The 17,007-nt window shown below is 44.5% G+C and overlaps 1 protein-coding gene across 1 annotated transcript in view; it reads left to right on the top strand.

Moving 5' to 3' along the window:
• Positions 1 to 375: 375 nt before the first annotated feature.
• R3HCC1L (R3H domain and coiled-coil containing 1 like) overlaps positions 376 to 17,007 on the top strand; it is a 40,594-nt gene continuing 23,962 nt past the window's right edge. Inside the window, exon 1 of the mRNA XM_056850163.1 lies at positions 376 to 431. The gene's annotated coding sequence lies outside the window, so the exon portion shown is untranslated. The remainder of the gene's footprint in view (positions 432 to 17,007) is intronic.

Genomic DNA, 17,007 nt, shown 5'->3' with positions numbered 1-17,007 from the left:
TTCACATTCTAGCTGTATCTGAAGAAGTGAGCTATGGCTCACGAAAGCTCATACCCTGTCAGAAAATATTCTTGTTCGTCTTTAAGGTGCTCCTGGACTCTGGCCCTTTTCTACTTCTTTATTCCCTGGGTACCTGTGTGGGACTGCCTGAATCCGGATAACCGGCCTGGAGGGTAGTAGGAGCAGTACGGGTACGACTGGAGAAAGTGACTCGGGGGTGGGGAATCGCAGGGATGACGGGGAATTATCAACTCTGTCCCTATTTTTTTTTTTTGAAGTTTGCGTGGCTTCTCCCGTTCTTTCCTGACAAAGGGGAAGAGACTACAATTCCCAGCGGCCCCTGCGGGCGAAAGGGGCGTGGCCAGATTAGGAGCAGGAGGAAGAGGCGAAGACGGAAGCGGCTGAGGCGGCGCGACCCGGCCCTGCGCCCGGTAACTGGCAACCCCCCCCCCCCCGCTTTACGGTGAAGGGTCTGAATTTGGCTTCTTAAAAACTGTTGCTTCTCTTCCTTTTCTTTGGGCCCGGCTACTCTGAAGTGTCTTCTTGAAATATTTATCCCCCTCTCCCGTTTTACTTTAGGTATTTCCATTTGGAGAGGGTCTCCCCTCCCCTCGTGTTGCTTCCCACCAACTCTTCTGTGCCCGCCTCTGGCTAGGTGGTTAGTTATTTTGTATGCCAGCAACAAGTGGGTAGCGGTGACTTTTTTGTTTGTTCGGTTTTTTGGAGGGAGGTGCTGGGGCTACAATACCTATATCCATGGAAGCCCCACGTTGCGACTAGAAGGACCTGAGCTGTAGTTCGCACATAGCATTGTGGGGTTCTTTGTTGTTGCTGTTAAAGGAAATGTATCCCCTTTTCAGGGCTTCCTGTAGTTGAATATTGTGCAATAAGCGTCCGGCTCTCCAGTCGTCTCCCTTTCAGTGGCGCTGATAACACGAGTGCCCTGACCTGGATGGCCCAGGCTGGCCTGATCTCGTCAGATCTCAGAAGCAAAGCAGGGTCAGCCCTGGTTAGTATTTGGATGGGAGACCACCAAGGAATACCAGGCTTGCTGTGCAGAGGAAGGCACTGGCAAACCACCTCTGATAGTCTCCTGCCATGAAAACCCCAAAAGGGGGTCGCCATAAGTCGGCTGCGACTTGACGGCACTTTACACACACGATAATACAAGTATTGTATTTTCATAGAACTTCTATCTCAGTGTTTTGTTACTGTGAAATGTGATTGTCTCCTTTTCCCTTTTCAATGATTCATGTAGAATTATACCCTGTGGAATACAGTTGTGCCAGAGTGGCAGACCCTTGTTGGATAGTGTCTGTGACATCACTGCCAATGAGGAGCACGGCACTTCACTCTGTCACCCTTGTCCTATTGTGAAAAGGTTCTTCTGAAAGCTGAAAGACACACATTTGGGCAGTGATAGTGATGTCACAGGCACAGCCCATTTTCCATTGCATGGGGGCTGCATAATATGGTACCAGCACTTGTTAGCCTGATTACCAGCCTACAACGTGGGCTGTTTAACTAGTTGGGTTTGCTTGCTTTCCTTGTACCCACACAGCCGCAGTGAGGAGCATCAAAGTCTGCATGGGGGGGGAGGAGGGGCTCCTGCTCCCCCCTTGCCATTTTCCTGAGCTTAAATGGGGGGGGGGTATTGGCCACATTTTGGAGTAGCATATGCAGTGTTCCCCCCTTCCAGTGGTCCCAAGTCAGGTTGGGCCCTCACAGACTTTTTAAAACTATGTTCACCACAGCTGCTGTGTGGCTGTAGAGAAAGCGAGTCATTAAAAATGATATCATGTAGTTTGGCCCTAAGTGTGTAAGGCCTGGTCTACACTGCTAACTAAAAGGTAACAGAAACCACATCTGTGGAACCCACAGCCCTCCCAAACCAAAAGGTTGTTACAAACGATGCTCTAGTTCTGACAAATCTTAAGGGAAATAGTTGTATTCTCTTTCTTAAGCTACAGCAGTTCAGTATATTACAATACAAATTTATATTTTGGTGTCAATTCTCTGTTAACAATGGAGCAGCATTTCTACAATCTGTCATCCAAAGAAGGTACCAGAAAAGCCTTTCCATCAAAATCATGTCTCAAGGAGAAAGGCATACCATAGTTGTGGTGTGGGTGTCAAGAGTGAATCTGCAACAGTTAGTTGTTCTGTTTTGGTGCACAGTTAGTAAATTAAGAGGGAGTATGCGGTGAGGTGTAGGGAGAATATGTAATCCCTGATTTGTGCGGGCCAGTTCCTTAAGAACTTTATGGCTTATATCCAGTATCTTAATAGGTGTCTGAAAGACAGCATGAAACTAATACAGATACAAGAAAACTGGTGAAATATGCTCTTAATGTACCATCATTTAAAAAACCCAAAAAGGCCACTTCATTCAGGTCCACTTGAATTTGCTGAACAGCTCTCAACAGAACCATGTCGTAGAATGTATTCAAGCAGGCCAGCCCTACACATTTTTTTATCTCTAATCACTGATGTTGTCTGAATTTATGTTATGGCTACTCTGTTCCTTTTTAAAAAATACTGTCGATTCGAATATATTAGGTAAACTTACTTTATATGTCTGATCAAAGAACTTAGATTTTTCTCTCCATTGCCAGAGGACTTGTTTGGAACTTTCTGCAGTTACTAATGCCCTTTTGTGTGAGATTTGAAAGGGTATCCATTTTAATATGTAATGGATAGGTATAATGGACAGACATTGAAACTCCATGTGCCATTCTGCATACCTTTCTCACTCAGTCACCCTGCTATACATCCTGATTCCAGTGCCACTTGGGAGTGGTTTGGAAGTAGTTTGTATGTACGGTATATGTAAGACTAATAATATAAAACCCTGACCTGGATAGCCCAGGCTAGCCCGATCTAGTTAGATTGGATGTTGTAAGCAGGGTCAGCCCTGGCTAGTATTTGGATGGGAGACCACCAAGGAGGTCCAGGGTCCCAACACAGAGGCAGGCAATGGCAAACAGCCTCTGTTTGTCTCTTGCCTTGAAAACCCTATGGAGGTTGCCATAAATCGCCTGCAATTTGACAGCACTTTCCATCACCAATAATCTGAAAATCTCCTTTTCCTTTAACAGAAAAATGACAGCAACAACTTGAGTTCTATAGTATAGAAAGCTGGTATCCCATTTAGTTGCTCAGATATTGGTAGGAAGACCTTTTCAAAATGTATCAAAACTGCCGATCCATGTGGCTGTTTCCTTTAAAAGCAGATGTTACATGTGGACAGTGTACGAAACTTTTCTTAATGATCAAATGATCTTTCATTCCTGTTTATTAGGCTCTATCTTGTTCCAAAGATCCACCTTCCCTTAAGTGGATTTGAATGTTCCTTATGTGGCTCCCTTGCTGTGAGCTCAAACAGGGGTTTCTACTCCTGACAGTCTAGTATCTGATGCTGTATTTGGGGAGGCGTATCGATGTCACCCACCCTGTTTATTCCCCACCCTTTCCCTGTGCATATTAGCTTGGAACAATTTATGTGAGTAGCGGCTGTAGTCCTTTGGGCACGATGGATGAACTATGGAAACTGCTGGGGCTTTATTGAATTACAAAGAGATTCAGTTTGTCAGAACCCCTGCAGGATGGAAGTTATATGGTATCCCTCATTACTGTGCTGCACCTCCCTCCTTTCCCAGTATGCATGCAGTCCCAGGCATTCGATGCCTCGTAAAACATATACCCTTCTTTCCCAGCCGCCAGGCTACGTTTTTCATTGTCTCCTGCCAGTGCACGCCATAACTGCCATTCTTCACCATCATACTGCAGCTTTTTTGCATTGTTCACATTTCTGCTGCTGGTGATCAGCTGTGTGAGGGGTCACTTTCTGACAAGAACTGTTTGTATTATATTGGGATTAGAGGAGAAGAGGGTAGGGACTGATGTGAGATGCTGGGACATTTGGAAGATTTACAACAACATTTCATAGTGGGTATGAGCAAGCTTTGGAGCTTCACAGAACTCTTCCTTAAGCAGGAAACAAACCCTGAGCAGAGCTGTTCCAGGAGGTCAGAGGCCTGTTGGGACCTGGCTGGCAGGAGGAGGTAGACAGCTCAGTGGCCTGCTGTGACCATTTTGTTCAGCACTTTGCAGATAAAATCTGCTGATGTGGACAGGATCCTTGGAAGTTTGAGGCCTACCACCCTACCTTGTTATGACCCTTCCCCTTCCTGGTTACTTAAATCTGCTGGGGGGAGGCTGGCTGACTGGGTCTGAGAGAGGGAGTGGTCACCTCAGCCCTGAAGCAGGCTGTGGTGCATCCACTACCTACCCTGGACTCAGGAGAGCTCAGTAATTAATGACGAGTCTCAAATGTTCCATTCTTGAGCAAGGTGGTTGAACCAGTGGTGGCTGGACAACGACAAGCTTTTCTGAAGGTGGTGAATTGTTTAGATCCTTCCCAGTCTGGTTTTAGGCCTGGTTATGGGGCTGAACCAGCCTTGGTCACCCTGTAAAGAACCTGCACTCAGAGAAGGGCAGAGGGTGTGCGACTCTGTTGATTCTCCTGGACCTTTCAGCAACTTCCAATACCATTGATCATGGTATCCTGGACCACCTTTCTGGGCTGGGATTGGGAGGTGCTGTTTTGCAGTGGTTGTGGTCCTACTTGAAGGGTAGGTTTCAGAAGGTGGTGCTAAAGGTCTGATGTTCAGCCCCTTGGACTCTTTCTGATGGGGTCCCTCAAGGTTCCATCTTATCCCCTATGTTCTTTAACATCTAAATGTAACCTCTGGATGAGGTCATCCGGAGATTTGGGCTGGGTTGTCACCAATATGCAGATGACACTGAACTCTTATCTCATGCTTCTGGCTGATACTGGAGAGGTTGTAAAAACCCTGAACTGGTGGGTAGAAGCAGTTTTGGAACAGATGCAGGCTAATAGACTGAAGTTTAATTGTAATAAGATGGAAGTGCTACTGGTGAGGGGAAGATCTGATTTGGGATTTAAGGTATCACCCATTCTGGATGGGGTTGCATTCCCCTTGAAGGAACAGGTCAATAGTCTGGAGTACTCTTGGGCCCCAGGCTATTGCTGAATAAGCAGGAGGCAGATGTGGCCAGAAGTGCCTTCCACCAGCTTTGACTGGTTAGCCAGCTTCTGCCTTCCCTGGACAGAAAAGATGTGGCCACTGTGGTGTGTGCCCTGGTTACACCTAGATTAGACTACTGTAATTCATTGTTGCCCCAATCGGAATGGTCTAGGCTAGCTCAATCTTGCCTGTTCTCAAAAGCTAATCAGAAGCTGGTTAATATTTGGATGGGAGACCACTTTGGAATTCTCTCCTCAGGGAGACTCATTTGTCCCCTTCTGTTGCCATATGTTGATGGTGGGTAAATCTTTTTTTTTTTTTTTTGGGCATTCCCTCCCTAATATTTTAACTGTTGCTTTTATGTTTTTATTTGTATTTTAAGTCTGGTTTAGTTGTTTTAATGGTGTTATTTTTGATGGTTTTTAAGATGTTGTCTTATTATGTATGTTTTAATTTGTAAGCTGCATTGATGGCGCATACAAGGGCAGAAAGGCAGGGTGTAAGTTTTGTGAAATAAATATGAGATGTATATAAAACATTACTCGAGGATAGCAGTGATCTGGTTGTGTGATGTTATTCTGTAGTTTCAGCCAGCAGCAACAAAGGCAAATGTCCTCACCAAAACCTAGGGCTTTGCAATTGTCAAAGCATTTTGATAATGTTACATAATTGTAAGCATTTACGATTGTATTTTATGGACTTTTGGCCACACACCAACTGAAGATAACACTACATATCTGGTGAAGTGGATTCTAGTCCATGGAAGCTTATGCAATAATATATCTGTAAATCTTTTACAATGCCGTAATACTTGCTTTCGCTGCAACAGACTAATATGGCTGTCTGGAACATTAAAAGCTGTATATCACATTTCCATAAACATTTTTGTATATCACATTTCCATAAACCAAATTTCCATTATAGTCTTTAAATGCAAATCAAATACGTTCATCCCTGTATGTGTTATCAATCCTGGCTTGGTGAAAATGCACATGAGTAAACAGCTAGACAGAACGCAGAGAGAATCTCTGTGAGAAAAGTAGTGAAGTCTTGAGGAGAACATAGTAGCTGAAGGGAGTCCACCAATGGGACAGCAAGTGTAGAGAGAGTCCTGCTTACATTCATCCTTTCAAGTTGTTGTTTTCTCAGCAGCTGTCTCAAAAGATACTTTGCAAAAATAGCCAACATTCCGAGTATTCTGACAGCAGATTGGTGAATTCAGTTTTCTGATGAGAGAAAACTTTGGTGGCACAGGTCATGTTTTTCTACTATGGGCTTTTTGAAGACAGTCAAGTGGACATCTTTTAGCATTGTGGATCTGGTAGAAAAGAGTTGGGTACAGCAGGTGATGCAGACAGGATTTAATTAAGAGAAAGTGGCTATCAGGGTCCCTTTTTTAGATGTAGAAAAGAGTAGGAGTCCAGTAGCACCTTAAAGACTAACAGGGTATGAGCTTTCGTGAGCCACAGCACACTTCTTCAGATACAGCTAGAATGATGTATCTTTGGTGAGTTTATATGGACCCTCCTCACCACAGGAGCTTCTTCCTACTATAGAGAGAGAGACCTAATGATTGCCAAAAACCACTGCCTGAGAACTTGACTGAAGTAAAAGGGAAGGGAGGAGTTTGCCTAGTGCTTCATACAGGGGCTGCCGTGCATGTAAGGGGACATCAGAGGTCTCTCCGTCACAAGGAATGCCACTTCCTTTTGCCTCTACCTCTTTGATCCTCATGGTGTGCCCCACCAGTTCCATCCAGTTTGCAATGGCCAAAGCTGATCTTTGTGATCACGGGGAGCATCCGGTCTGTCATTCTCCCCTTCCTCCCAGGTGTGATGTTTCTGCAGCCTGAAATAGCAGCAGCTCTTTCATCATTGTCAGCTCATCTCCAATTTGCTCTCACCCTGTGTCTCTTTCCAGGTTTCTGCCCCTGCTGAATATCTGCATTTCCCCATCTCTGCAAGCTGTGCCTTGCCCGGCTGAATCGTGTTTTATTTCTAGCCTCGCTCACTTCCTTTGAATTATTTCCTTGCTCTCTCAGCTCTTTGCCGCAAATTCCCCTTTAGTGTCATCTGCAAATGTAATTGTCAGGCATCTGGAAATAAAATTTTGGGGATCTTTCCCTGAAGTTCAGTCACATTGAATTTTAATGCTGTTTCTCCACCCAGTATCTTTTTGATGGCAATTCTGATAGAGTCAATCTTGTGCTCTTTTAATCCTGACTGCCCTGATCACCCATGATCCTGTCACTGTCTAGATGTGTTCACTTTTTCTTGGTCTGTTCCCTTTCTTATACTCTGTATTGATGTGTGGATTGGCAGCAGACTCTTTCACAATTGCACAGCTATCTCTTACTGAAAATCCAGACAGAAGCTGCTATGTGGGGAATCAAGGAGAGGAGCTGGCATTCCAAACTGTTTCTTGTTTGGACCCCCTAACCAGAATTCCACTTTTTTTTAACCAACAGCTAACCAGGTTGCTGTAATTTAACTGGCCAAACCTGTCTTCTACTGGGATGCATGTCACTGTGAGGTACTAGGTTTATAGGTAAAACAGCTCCCCCCCCCCCACAAGGTCATTCCTCTCATTTTTATTTTTCTGGTTCAGGACAGATTTAAATAATTTTATTCCTGCTGGATTCCTTGTTAATTCCATCTCTCCTTATTTATTGATGTGCTCTCTAGCAGGGATACTGCCCATGATATATCTGTAAAATCCTGCCTAATTTCTTTAGTCCTTTCGGTCAGACATGAATTCACTCTCCTCTTTTGTTAAGTTGCCTCTTCCATGCAGCTTAAAAAAAATGCCATTGACTCTAAACCCAATTTTACTGAGGAACTGGCATTAGAAACAGAATAAAATGTGTGAATTCCTTCCTCTTGTGACTTTTTAAAAGGATGTCGCCTTTAGATGCTTGCAAAATGCAATTGATTCCTTGTTCTTTGCGTGCTGAGGGAACAAGTGTAGAGGGCAAGGCAATTTTTGAGAAGGGTGTGGAATTATGTAGCAGTTGCTGAGCAGAGTCAAAATAGATACAGAATCATATGGCGCTAAAGTCAGGGCCAGGTGGAGATATGGGACTGGTCTGCTGTCTGGATTCAAAGCTGTTTACTCTCCTGAGAGTGTTGCCCAGGGATCCCAAAATCCCAAGTAGGTGTAGCAGAGCCCCAGGGAAGTGCTTCTCGGTTGCTGGCTCACAGGCTCTGTCTCTTGATGCTGAATACACTTAATGGTATGATCTCAACAGGCTCATGTTAGGCCACTGTTGTGTGAGGGATTTTGCAGCAATCATAGAGCCTGCCGCTGCATGAATAGAGGTTGAGCCCAGGTTTTGTTCTGCAATAAAGATCAAAGGGATGGGGCTTGCCACTGTGGCTTGTGCTGGAACCCAGAAGAGAGGGGATGGATTATGTCTCAGTTTGTGAGCTTGGGCTGGAGAGCTTAGCAGAGCAGCAGGGGTCCTAGACTGGCTGCATAGCTTTGCATGTTGCTGATGTTGGCTTTCACCAAAGCAGCTGGATGCTGGTTGCAAGCAAGGTCTGGGTGGTAGCTGCATTGTGTGTGTGTATGTGTGTGCGGTGTTAAGTGCTGTCAAATCACTTCCAACATATGGTGATTCTGTGAATCAGTGTCCTCCAATGCATCCTATCCTTAACAGCCTTGTTCAGATCTTTCAAACTGAGGGCTGTGGCTTCCTTTATAGAGTCAATCCATCTCATGTTGGGTCTTTTTTTTTTCCTGCTGCCTTCAACTTTTCCTAGCATGATTGTCTTTTCCAGTGACTCTTACCTTCTCATAATGTGACCAAAGTACGACAGCCTCAGTTTAGTAATTTTAGCTTCTAGTGACATTTCAGGCTTGATTTGATCTAGAACCCGCTTATTTGGTTTTTTTTTTAGTGGTCCACGGTATCCATAACACTCTCTTGTAACACCGCATTTCAAATCAATCTGCTTTCATCCTATCAGTTTTTTTCATTGTCCAGCTTTCACACCAATATATAGTATATGGTATAAATTAATTTGCTATTGGTTGCCAGTGACACATTCTTACACTTAAGATTTTTTTCTAGCTCCTTCTAGCTGCAATACTTAATCAAAATTCCTTTTCTCCTGTAAAGCAATGCCAGTCTCGGAAAAGCAGTTATGTTAATGAATAATCCATTGGCCCAACTGTTAGAGGTTAATTATCATTGGGAGATCCCTCTGGCTGGCAGTAAATGAGGGGTTTTTGTGTGTATTGTAGGGGTATGTGGGGGAAGTCAGGTGTTAAGTATTTTGGGCCATGGGGACTACATATCTTGCTGAGGATGGGTAGGTTTTCCATGAGAATATGCAAGTTACGTTGCAGTTCTCCAGCACATAATAAGAGATCTGGGGAAATGAATGCTGTGAGGCCTCATATTTCTTCTACCAAGGTGCTCCCTCTGAGGGGGAGTCACACTAACCATGTGCCGGGAGACGAAATGAGTGGAGCCATCCAAAGGGCTTTCTAATTTGGGTTGTTTGGAGTCTCCTTGCACTTCTCTCTCTTTTTATTAGCGTTATTATTTTGCAAGAAGTGCCCGTTATGCAGCAGGCAATAAAGAGTGACATTGTGCATGTATGAGTTCTGAATGACACCTGGTGCCGTCCCTCAAGGGCACTTCGCTGCTCCCTAAGCACCTATCCAGAGCTGCTCCCTCATAGCAAAAGCAGGTGGAAAATGGGGTGTGGAGGCAGATGTTCTGTAGTCGATGCTGAGCCTGAGGAAGGTGGCAACAAATTCCCTAGGGCCAACAGCAGGGCTGGTGTAAGCTCTGACTTCTCAGTGCTGTGGGGCAAAGGGTACCTGGCATTGCCTTCTCTTCATTGCCCAGCCCAAGGGGTTGCTGCTTCTCTCCTGTGATCAAGGCTTTAAGGTTAAATATTCTATTGATGGAGTTATGGATTTAGTGGAATCGGAAACCTCAAAGGCTAAAAATACAGTTTGCTGCCAGGAAGCAATCCAGGCTGCTGGGAGCTTCTGGGGAGCCACTTCAGCTTTACAACTGACTAGCTGTTCATGTGGTAGAGGGCTTCGTGCTCGAGGGTTCGTCTCTGTCCTTCCTTCTCGGTGGGTTTTCCCAGTCTGTTCCCCCGCCGCCCATGAGGGGTGTTCCCCTAGCAGTGGCTGCTGCCCCCTGTTGTACCAAGCAGTTTCTGGAATCCCAATTGCTGCTGCCAAGACTGGAGCCTTGACAAGATTATGTTCCAAGGATGGATTGCAGAGGTAGTGGAACAGGAGGGGATTATTTTGTATGTGGTTTGTTTGCTTTGACACTCTCAGCCCTGACCCTGGCTAGTATTTGGATGGGAGACCTCCAAGGAATACCAGGGTCGTGATGCTGAGGCAGGCAATGGCAAACCTCCTCCCAATGTCTCCTGCCTTGAAAACCCTATGGGGTCGCCATAAATCAGCTGTGACTTGATGGGGTGGGGGGAAAGTTTGTTTGCTTTGGACTTTCTCTAGAAGTGTTGCTGGTTGACTGTTACCCACCTGTTGCCAGCATATACTGCTCACTGTGCAATCCTATGCAGAGTTACGCCAGTCTAAATCCATTGAAATAAATGGGCTTAGACTGGAGTAACTCTAGGATTTTGCACTGTAAGCCACTCTGCACTCCTGTTTTACAATAAGCTCAAGCTCTTTCTCCCCTCCACCTTGTTTAGAACAGAGTTGCACCAACAAAGTAAGGCATATGGGGTGATTACAGTCCCTGTGTGAATGATGGCAGGAGTTCTAAATATTTAACCATTAAAAACATTTGTATCCTGCTTTTGTACTGTCAAGCCTTCAAAGACAGCTTGCAGTCTAAAATCAGTGCAATAAAATCCAAATACAACATCCAAAAATTAAAAATGCAACAAATCACAATAGCAGGATGCAAACAAAATACAAATAACAAAAATATATCCTTTGTCAGATTTGGAGAAATAACACTGTTTTACCCTGGAAAATAGAAAAGTCAGTGCCATACAAATATTTCTAGGAAGGTACACATGAACACATGAAGATGCCTTATACTGAATCAGACCCTTGATTCATCAAAGTCAGTATTGTCTACTCAGCGGCTCTCCAGGGTCTCAGGCAGGGGACTTTCACATCACCTACCTGCCCAGTCCCTTTAACTGGATATGCCAGGGATTGAACCTGGGACCTTCTGCATGCCAAGCAGATGCTCTACCACTGAGCCACGGTATTCTGTAGCCAGGGTACCATCACAGAGAAGGCCCTCTCATGGTTACTATACACCTAACCACTGAAGATGGAGGACCCAGGAGGATCTCAGAAGCTGATCTTAAGTGATGTGCAGTTCCATATAGGAGGGGGTGGCCCTTTTCTACTTCTTTAAGGAAATGTTTAAGGCCTAGCAAAGCCCGTTAAAGTCAGAAGGGTGGAGATGGGAGAATCCCGATGTGTCTGCATTTCTGCATTTTTTCCTAGACTGAAGCAAGTAACACAGCTGATTCTAGTTTTTCTTGTAGGTAGCCAACCATGCTGTGTGACCCTCCCGTGTTTCAGATTCTCTCACTATGTGAATTGCAGGGAGAGTGACAGAACACATTGAGTGTGTGTGTCTTCAGTGCTGTCAAGTTTCATCCAACTTATGTCGATCCTATGAATTAATGATTTCCAAAATGTCCTATCGTTAACAGCCTTGCTTAGGTCTTGCAAACTAAGGGCCATGCTTCTAATCAGAAGGAGATTGAGACTGGGAAGGGCAGCGATGAAGGAGCTAGAAAAGGTCCTTAATGATAAGGATGTGTCGCTGGAAACCAGGATCATGATAATTCACTCTACAGTGTTTCTCATTACTAGGCATAGATGTGAAAGTTGAACAACGAAGAAAGCAGAGAGGGAAAAAATTGATTCATTTGAAATGTGGTGTTGGAGGAGAGTTTTATGGATACTGTGGACCGCCAAAAAGACAAATAAGTTGGTTCTAGATCAAATCAAACCTGAATTCTCCCTAGAAGCTAAAATGACCCTACTGAGGCTATTGTACTTAGGTTACCTTATGAGAAAACAAGACTCACTGGAAAAGACAATAATGCTAGGAAGAGTTGAAGGCACATTGAGACATCATGACAAATCCCTTATTGCTTTGGATGGATGTGTACCAGGTTGTTTGCTGTGCTCGCTGTCACCTCCCCTCATTCACAGAGTGTGATTGAAAGCATCCTGGTTTACTTTCATTTGGAGCCGAATTTGGTGTGATGTCCACACGCAGGTGGCCTGGGCATACTGTGGGTTTGTTTCCTTCCCACAAACCAAAATTCTAAACCAGTATTAAACCATAGTTTAGAATTCCAGCTTGCGGGCAGGAAAAAAAAGCTCCACTATGCCAAGGCACCTTTATTCAATGTCTCAGCAGATTGTGGAGATTGAAGACTTTGCAAACCTGCAGGCTTTTAATTGCAGTCTGCGCATGATGGGAGGCAGGAGGAGCATGTGAGCTGGCAGACAAGCTTGTGAGGTGTGGAAATAAAGATGGGGTAATGGTAGGTGCAGAGAAAGGAATGCTATGTAACACAGAAAAAAGGGGTAACATAGGGTATTGAGAGGTATGTGGTGTTCAGAAAAAGAGGAGTAGGGACCAGACAAGAAAAAGGAGGAAGTAACAGATAGGCTTGCAGAGACCTGTGGGTGAGGAAACAAAGGGGGTGCAACTGAGACAGGTACAAATACATGGTATTTATAGTAAGGTGGAGGGAAAGAAAAGGAGGGAAAGTTGTACAGAAGGATTCAGACTGTCCTGTAGTGCTCAGAGGAGAAAAAAGTTTGCTGTGAGGTATATAGATTAAAGGGGAATTGGTTTAAAAGAAAACAATAAAAATTGCTTTTAAAAAAACTTATCCATCCCTCTTGAGTTGGTAGAAGTAGCCTTAAGAGTAATTCTGAGTCTTGCATCCCTGTCTTGAAAGACATCTGCCTGAGAGCCACTAGTGTTGAGCTTTTCCTTTGCACGTTGTAGCCCTGCTCAATATGAGAGCTGCCTTTATCTCCAGCACTGCCTTTGAAAGGCCAGTCATAGTAAGCATTTTCGTTACTTGTATGGTTTTCAGCTTCCATGTTCTGCTGGGATGGGATGGGATTCAATGTAGAAGTTAGGGCAGCAAGTTGGAAGTTACGTTGCTCAGTGTAGTATAAAAAGGAGACACGCCAAGGGACAGTGATTCAATCCTTTGAGCATGAAATGGGTTGGTGCCGAGGCGTGGCGGGGGGCGTCTGGTGGAGTGTGTAATAGACTGCAGATGCAAGGGAGATAACAAAACCTGGAAAATAAAATTTGTGGGCTGCAGCTCCTCTCCCCACTCTAAAAAACAAAAAAGAAACCTTTGCTGAGTTTGCTGCAGTAGCCATAGCCTAGTTATCTTGAGCATCATGGTCAAGGCCTCTTGAGATAAGAACAGAAGAGTCCTGTTAGATCAGACCAAAGGTCCGACATTGTGTGTCCCAACATGCTGAGTCAGATGTTTCTGGGAATTCCATATTTCTGTTCATTTTCTACACCCTCTGAGTCATGTCTTCCCTTAGTTGTCTCCCCCTCCCCGCAGCTAAGAGCCCCAAATGATTTAGCTGTTTCTTGTAGGGAAAGTGCTCCTACCTTTTAACTGTTTGGGTGGCCCTCTTCTGCACCATTTCCAGCTCTAGGATATCCTCTTTGATGTGGGTGACCAGAGCTGTATAGTTCTGCTATGCTGTAAACAGAGTTCAACCTGGCCCTTTGGATATGTGCAGCTCCATATTTTACACTAAAAACATACTTTGCAGTGTGCTTCTACATAAAGTGTGAGCATCACACACTCATGTAATGTATTCTTTAAATGCACTTGTGTGTAGAGTCAAGAACCCTGATTGGACCAGGACTCCCAGATGCATGAACACAGGTGTGTGGTGTCCATACATAACAGTCATGTTAGCTTGCAAGAAGTGAAACTTCCCCAGCGGACGTGGAGTGTTGGAGGAGTGTTGAAAAGGATGCAGATTTTGACATGAAAGGAAGTATTTATGGTTATGGTTCTTGTGCTTCTTCATGATGAAATGCTGTGGCAATCTGACGGCAGTGGTGGCAGAGGTAGAAGAAGTCTGCTGAGTTGTCTTCAGGAAGGCTTGCTGTTTGGACATCTAGATTGAGCGAACCAGGAATTTTTGGGCTCAGCAAAGGAATCATTGCTTAAGTCAGAAGTTTGCAACCAGTGGCTCCAGAGCCAAATGTGACTCAGCATGGAACCAAATATGGTTTTTTTAAAGAGAAAACAAAATCTGTAAGTTAAGGTACATTGGAGGGTTAGGTGGGGTGCTAGAATAGCCAGCCTGTCAAGGGGATGGCAGGCAAAGATTTTTATGGGACTAAAGTATTTTACAGAATGGCAAATGGTAGATATGAACCATTGCCAGGGATCCAAGTGTGCCTGTTTATGCCAGTGCACTAAAACACTTGTTTTGGATGCTCCTGGGCATATTTATTTCTTTTTCATGAAACCTCGTGTGTGCTACTTCCTAATAAAGGACTTGCAGAAACTACGGATTATTAATCAACATGTCACTTTTCAGTATTGTTAAACTGTATATATTCAGTTATGCAAATGAACTTTCTTATGCTCGCCCTTACGTTGATCTCTTGCTCTGAATTTCACTGTATTTTAGCTCTTTAATGATAAAAGGTTACTGACCCCTGGCTTAAGTGATATCTAGGTCAGGGAAAGCCGACGTCAGTATTCTTGTATCTATTGTATTCTCCAGACAGTAGTCCAGTATTGGAACAACCTGACCTCCTCATGGCTGGCCAGATTCTATAATTAGGTTGCTGTCCTCTGGCAGAAAGAGCTTCATAGGTATGGAGCATGTGCTGTTAGTGATATGAGATTGTTGATGGGAGAGGGCCCGAGGAACAAATGTGCTTTCTGAAAGATCCCCTAAAGTGACAGATTGCCAGTGAAATACTCTGCTGACTGGTTGCTTCTTTTCTTTATGAGTAAAACTGAATTTTTACTATACTTTGATTAATGTAAGCAGGGGGTGGCTGGGGGCCTGATAAGTTGCTTTGGGAATCCAATACTTGCTGTCAGTTGGCTACCTCCAGTATAGGTGATCAAAAGGTTGCCAGTGATCAAAATGCCTGATTCAGTGCTAGAACGCCTGTCCTTAAAATACATGTTGTGTTCACTAGGGACTGTATATCTGGGCTTCCTGGTATTGAGCCTTGAGCTCTTTCATACACAGCAGTCGCGTCTTTTCTTTATCTCTGTGATCATCGGGGCTAAAAAGCATTGAACAGAACCTGAGACCCCTTTTGTTTCAGCAACTGTGGCTGTAAAAGCGGCATTGAAATCGGCAAGTGTCAGCAGCCTAAGATAATAAATGTTCCCAGATTCAGCCTGTTACTATTGTGGTGCTGAATTGTGGCTAGCTTGAGAACAGGTCTGATAAACTTCCAGTTTCTGAGAGCTGCTGTTAAATTTCTAGGAGCGAGTTCATGTAGAGCTGGAAAAACATTTTAATCCTTTGAAGTCCGCATCAAATTTTTAGGAGCCCAAGCAGACTCCTGGGATTTTTTCAGTCCTGTTTGAGAGGCTATTTCCCATTATTTGTTGTACTGGCCACCAGGCCTGGCTGTAGGGTCTGAATGTCAGAAAATGCTCCCTAGCTATAAGAACAATTGCAACAGAAAAAGGACATTTTGAATTCTTGGGATGTGTGTGTGTTTTTAAGGACTGGATGAGTATCTAGCAAAGGTGGCTTAAATCAAATAAATATTTTATTGCAAGGTTGTATCCTTGAGGTATTTTCTGGTTTTATGAGTCTGTGAACACAACGGTGGTGGTGGTGGAAAGTGTTGTCAAGTTGCAGCTGACTAATGGCGGCCCAGTAGAGTTTTTAAGGCAAGAGACGTTCAGAGGTGGTTTACCATTGCCTGTTGAGACACTGGACTTCCTTGGTGGTCTCCCATCCAAATATTAACTAGGGCTGATCCTGCTTAGCTTCTGAGATCTGACAAGATAATGCTAGCCTGAACCATCCAGATCAGGGCACAGCTGTGTTAAAGGTGAGGAAAGGCAGAGTGGATTGTGGCATGGTGCCCTTGTGCTGTGAGGTATATGAGCAGTTAAAGGGATGGTAGGGAATTGGTTGTGTTACATAAGTTAGGGGACAGAACTGGAACTCCCCATCCTTCCCCCCCGACCATCAAATTTTGTGGACCTTTAAGCTAGATAATTATAATGAGTGTGATACTCAGCAAGCATCCCACTTGCTGCTGTGTTGCTATTGGCTTTGTGGAAGAATTGGGAGGTCCCAGATCTCTAGCTGCCCCAAAGTCACTCCTTGGGATTAGTCTTTCCATTCTGCTGGTTGTGTGGAAAACTACTCAGTGGATCCTCAATTGATGGTGTTTGCAACCCCCCACTCCCCCCAAGGACACCTGCCCCATTCTGTTTGCATCTGGGTAACTATGTCCATATTACCAACTTCACAGTCTCCTACAGGTGTAGATCTTCAGTGTGATGCTCAGTTCTGTCCATATCACTCAGATGACTGCAAAAGGTAACAAAGAGCGGTGTTTTTGTGTACTGTTGCCCTTCAGAGCTGCAGCGGAGTTTGCTGGCATGAGAGATTCTCAGAGTGCTCAGCTGACTGAGCACAGTCCCTCATTCACGGTGGGTGTGGCTGCTCGGAAAGAAATAGATTGTACTTCGTTCTGAAAAATGACTCCTCTGGGCTGGAGCTGTCTTAATGATACGTTCTCTTCTCGCAGAGTCAATAAAGATGAAGGGGACCATTCTGCTGGTGAAATTAGCTTATTGGAGAATGGAAAAAGATCCAACGGCTCTGTCCGCACCTCGGTTAGGAAATAGATTATACTGGTTTTTGGCCTTTGTCAGTCTGTTAAAGTTTGCCTCTTACCCCGAGGATGCTTTCTTGATACCCATGC

Source organism: Euleptes europaea, chromosome 5 (genome assembly GCF_029931775.1).
Source record: "Euleptes europaea isolate rEulEur1 chromosome 5, rEulEur1.hap1, whole genome shotgun sequence".
Lineage (NCBI taxonomy): Eukaryota > Metazoa > Chordata > Lepidosauria > Squamata > Sphaerodactylidae > Euleptes > Euleptes europaea.
The sequence above is the reverse complement of the archived record's forward strand: the minus strand, read 5'-3'. Positions and strand labels throughout refer to the sequence as shown.